The sequence below is a fragment of the Syngnathus acus genome, chromosome 5 (genome assembly GCF_901709675.1).
Source record: "Syngnathus acus chromosome 5, fSynAcu1.2, whole genome shotgun sequence".
Classification (NCBI taxonomy): Eukaryota; Metazoa; Chordata; class Actinopteri; order Syngnathiformes; family Syngnathidae; genus Syngnathus; species Syngnathus acus.
In genome coordinates, this window is record NC_051091.1 from 10323442 (window position 1) to 10329523 (window position 6082).

Genomic DNA, 6082 nt, shown 5'->3' on the forward strand with positions numbered 1-6082 from the left:
CAAATCGGGTAGGGCAGATCAGGTAGGGGTGCAAATTGGGTAGGCAAGCAGATCAGGTAGGGCAGATCGGGTTGGGGTGCAAATTGGGTAGGCAAGTAGATCGGGTAGGGCAGATCGGGTAGGGGTGCAAATCGGGTAGGCAAGCAGATCGGGTAGGGCAGATCGGTTAGGGTACGAGTTGATATTATGGTTTCAAACTTGGATTAGGCTTTCAAATTAGGTTTAATGATAGGTTAATAATATCCAAATAAGAGCTCAAGACAGGGTTAGGCTTTTCAAATGAAGATTAGTAATTAAGGTTATCATTGTCATTAGCAGATACAATGAGTTGATGATTGGACACTGCTTTTGCTCCATTAATAATCATGTCGCCATTACATCGCCGCTCGCCACGATACTTGTCTGTAGATTGGTGCGACATGCTCAAGGCGTACCTGCGTGGCCCAACTGGCGTGAAATAGCTTAGTGACCTTTATGGGAGGTCAAAGTCACCACGTGTTTACGGGTGAATAAAATCCTTAGAAGACTTTAGCAAATGTAGCCTTATGTGTTTTATTCACTGTTAATGACATTTTGTACACAATGAAGGTTAAATGATAACCTGAGAAATATTGTGTGGGATGGTAAGCCACTGCATGTGTATGCCGCTGACTTTGTTTGGTGGGATTGTAATGTGCGTGTGCGTGTTTGCTTTGCCTTTTGGGTGGGCCCTGTCTTGCATGATTGTGCAGTAATGGGTTTTGGCAGCTGTATAATTTCTGTTGATTTATTCTGACCTTGAAAGAAAAAGACAAATATACTTGTGGGGTGTCATTTGCAGTGCACACACACATTAGTACTAGAGGATGCTTGTTAAAAAACAATCAATAAATAATAATAAAAAATATATATATATGCAGAAATGTATTATTGCCATTATGTCGCTTTGTGGACTCACATCCTCAACTTTCGTACACTTCCATCAAATTCATTGAGTTGAACTGAACCATGAAAAATGTCTTTTGAAATTCTCGCATTATAAGGTCAAATGGGACATTGATGCATCGTTATGATTATTTCATGACCAGATTTTAAATCATGTCAGTTTCTTAATTATGGTGGACAGTATGAAGTATTATCTAGGCCTTGTTTCCTTTCATTTCCATTCGTACTTTCAACTCCCCAGCGCATTTACATTTTATTCAACCCCCAATCAGCCTCCAGCTAAACACACAAGACACACAGTCACACACTTGGTGTTAGTGGGTCAAGTAACCATCGTGGGACCAGCCATCGACAATGTCACTAATTTCCCTGTCAAGCGCAGTTGGTTGGCTTGAATGGGTCACTGGTTAGGTGACTCGTGAGTGAACGATTCGTTCAAAAGAACGAGTCTTTTCAGTGCACGAGAGTGAACGACTCACTTCCGAAAGTGATTCGTTTTTTTCTTCCAGTGCATATGACTTCAACCAGTAGGTGTCGGTAATGCGCATTGAAGCTGGTGCCACCTCGCCGTAAAACAAAACGAAGAAGAAAATGACGTAACTTCCCGTTCACGAACGAGTCGTGAATTGCATTTCCCGTCCGCCAACTGAACGGATCTGTGAGTGAACGGGTCAGTGAGTACGTGATTTGCATTTCCAGTTCATCGCGAGAACGGATAAATGAGGGAACGAATCCGGACTTTCACGTTCCCGAACGAGTCAATGGGTGAACTGCCTTCCCGTGCATCAACGGATCAGTCAGTGGACGTGTTGCGTCTCCTGTCGTGAACTATGTAAGCCAGAATGTAGATTTACGATTTACTTATAGTAGTTTTTAAATAACGTGTATGCATATATATGCCTAAATATTGTTATCCAATATATCTACTGCAATTTCACATTGGATTGCTGGTTTGAAATGTACTTTTATTGTTATTATTTTAAATAAACATTTATGTTAAAACTTGTCTGGTGTTTTATTCCTTGTTTTTATATTCGCCAATTAAAACAAAAATCTGACATTTGGTTGGTATTTTTATATGACAATATGTGTTTTACGTTGTTATATGAGTTGGTGTCCCCCAAAATAAATGTCGGCATAATGGATTTTTTTTTTCATCCTTTTATTCAAACACAAACACATTCAGTATAATACTATCAACTACAATCCAACAAATACAAAATTAAAACATCAGTGTCGGCATAACGTGTGTTGGCTGGCAGAGCAGCAACGCTGTCTGTCACTCACTCGTGAATCTTCGCGAACGAACCTGAAAATGGCGGTGTACCTAATAGAGTGTCCGAATGACGTCACAGATCAAACAGCCAATCAGGAGGTGGGGGTGAGGGCGGGTGTGGCACTTTTCACTTTCACTTAAGCTTTTTCCCTAATGTAGTGGCCTGTGATTGAACAAATCTTTTGAGTGAACCGATTCGGAAGAGAACTGGAATGCACATCACTAGTACTAAACAGTGCAGACGGCCATGGGCCCCAAGGTAGAAATAGCCGACTGGTTAGTGATATGGGCTCTTGCTCGGAAGGAACTTAGTTCGATCCTAGGTGTGTACCAAAATGCACTTTTAGAATAGGAACCTTTTTTTTTTTTTTTCAATCACAGGCCACTTCATTAGGGAAAGATCATGGTCAAAGCTTCACGGAAAGTGAAAAGCGCCACACCCGCCCTCACCCCCACTTTCTGATTGGCTGCTTGATCTGGGATGTCACTCGGACACTCCATTAGGTACACCGACGTTTTCAGGTGTTCCTAATAACAGGCCACTTCATTAGGGAAAAATCATGGTCAAAGCTTCACGGAAAGTGAAAAGTGCCACACCCGCCCTCACCCCCACTTTCTGATTGGCTGTTTGATCTGTGACGTCACTCGGACACTCCATTAGGTACACCGCCATTTTCAAGTGTACCTAATAACAGGCCACTTTATTAGGGAAATATCATGGTCAAAGGTCACAGGTGTCAAGCTCTAGTCCTCGGGGCCGCATTCCAACATGTTTTCCAAGATTCCCTCGTTAAGTGCACCTGCGTGAAAAGTTTTAGCTCCTGCAGAACGTGAAAATGAACAAAATCTTTTCACGCAGGTGTGTTTAACGAGGGTAACTTGGAAAACATATTGGAACGCGGCCCCTCAAGCACTGGAGGTCGATACCCCTGGTTTAAGTGAAAAGTGCCACACCCACCCTCACCCTCACTTTCTGATTGGCTGTTTGATCTGTGACGTCACTCTGACACTCCATTAGGTACACCGCCATTTTCAGGTGTTCCTAATAACATGCCAATCACTCACTCACTGATTCGTTCACTCACAGATTCGTTCAGTTGGTGAACGGGAAATGCAATTCACGACTCGTTCGTGAACGGGAAGTGACATCATTTTCTTCTTCGTTTTGTTTTACAGCGAGGTGGCACCAGCTTCAATGCGCATTACCGACACCTACTGGTTGAATTCATATGAACTGAAAAAAAAATCCGAATCACTTGAGGAAGTATATTGTATTGTTTGATGTGTATGGGTTGTTTCTACGGGATGTTGTAAAAAAAAAAAAAAAAAAAAAAAAAAAAAAAAAAAAACGGATCAGTGAGTGTGGGAAGTGAACGATTCGTTGAACAATTCGTTTGAACTAATCTTTTGAGTGAACTGATTCTAAAGATTCAGTTCACTTAAAAGAACTGGAATGCACATCACTAGTTAGGTGGGCTATTGTACAGAAAAGGACCCAGAATAAAGTTAATTATTGCAATGCAGCTTTATTGAGATCGTTGATTAAAGTCTAATCAGGTCTATAGACCTTCTAATACGTAATTATTAATTACGCAGACAAGTATACATGTTTTATTATAGCGCTGACATTTGACCCTCTTCTTTTCACTGACCTTTGACAATAATTTAAAAATTTCAAGTAACATTATATAGGCTTTAACTAATGTTTTCAGTGAATGTATTATTTCTTAACTTGTTTGGCCAATTTGGGACATAAAAGTTCAAAGGTGCAAAGCCCAAATAAATTACTAAAACAACAAAAAGCAATCTCATTATGAGTAAATTGTAGCTTTACGCCATTGAGAGCACTACAACCTTTATGTGTTCAAAAAATCGTTCACAAATCAAAAAATGTGCTACAATCAGTTCACGTTTGTCCAAAATATGAACGAGTTCATGAACTTTTGTTCAGATACAACACTAGTCATTGTGTTCATCACTCTCCTCCAATCACACTTCTTTCATTGACTGCCACAATAATGTGCCGAAGTCAATGTCTTTTTCCCTCCAATCTCACAGCCATTATCGCACTTCTCTCTGCTTGACTGGCATGTGTGCGAGGGAACAGTTCACGGTTCACCCTTCATTTTATTTTAAATTGGATATAAATCAATGATCACAGATTACCACTAAATTACTGCCTCTTGATATATTTTCCAAGTAGTGCAACCTTTTGCACCTTGCACAACGTGTACCGCATATAATGAAGTTGGTCAATAAAAACAATCAATCGATCAATAGTGTAAAACTCCTGTTTGGCTATAAGGCGTATGTAGGTGGGAAAAAACTGCAAAAAAACAAGAATGAAACAGATCATGAAAGAAACACAAGATGACAAGTGTCAGGACATTAAAAAAAAGTTGCAATTAGAAAGCAGACTGACAGAGACTATCTGTCCAAAAAGACCTCTAGCTAATATGAAACTGACCTCTACCCCCTGGTGTAAAGCACGGGGTAATTGAGGTTAACAATATAATATGACCTCCCACGACTTGCATGTGTGTGTGTTACTTCTGTTGAAACGTTTCCCACCAAAGTGTGAAAATGGATAAGACAGCCATCTTTTGAATATTCTTATCAGCAGCTCCAGAGGGATGATAAACGGGATGCAGTGTATTTAATCCAAACCAAAGCCCGTGTGTGTTACATCCAGATCCAGAATTTGGTCTGGACATTATGAAATGATGTAGTAAACCTTGTTGGATTTCTAATATAACCATTTATTTTGATTTCCTATGAAATCACAGCACCCCAGGAAAAACAGCCAATCAGAAACAGAATGCTAAAGATTATAGTGTCGTTCACTCGCGACCACACTCACAGCAGCTGTTCTGACATTTACAGTGACAGAATGAAGTTAGTCTACGTTCAAATGTCGCAATTATTAAACTGAAAAACTCACTATAAATAGGTTGCAAACATCTTTCACATGACCCTCCAAGAAACACTGAGTCAAATGCACGTGTATATAGACCTTCAACATGTCCATAGGGACTTGGCAACATGCATGCTGATGAGTTTGCCTTCAAGCGGGTTTGGGGCGGCTCATGGTATGGGGGGGGGCATTGCCACTGTCTTACATGTCAACACTCCATCCCACAACATTTCATCTCGCGCTTAGAAAGGTCACCATGCAGAAGTGGCAAAATATGAGGGAGGAAAAAAAAAAGGTGAAATGGAATTTTCGATGGTAGTATGTTGTGTGTGCATGCTCGCAACATGGAGGCCATTATGTCGAAATGGAGAGAAATCAATTCAACATAATGATTTCAAAAAGATCAGAGCTACCAAATTATTGTTGGAAATTTACCTCAGCAACTTGCTGCTTGTGATCCCATAATAATGGCCATCAATTATTGAGACTTGGTGAAGCAGCATGTGGCTCATTGTACATTATTCCTGTGCAGGATACTACCAACAATTGTTTGTTATCAGCTGCTGCTCCAGTTGACATGTGACCCTAATGAAGTCAAGTGCTATAGAAAATTGATGGATGGCAAAATATAATCCATAATATGTGTGAAAAGCTCTTGTTATTACTCTCGGTACGTGGACGTCAGCTAAGACACTCTTCTTTTTGCAAATTCAATGCTACTCTCTCCGAGAAGATGACACTAAGAATATTTTCCACAGGATTATTTCACTTTTGGTTGAAAAAAAAATCATGCAGGCACAGTTGCAGGTAGAAGCATTGTGTGCACCCACGGTGTCTCCACGAGAGGCAGAAAGAATAAATATCCTGACAGTGCAAGCCACCCACAATCATGCATAAAGTCATAACACACTGTATTTTAATTGATTTCTTTTTTAACCACCCCACCCACACACAAAAAAAATTACAGA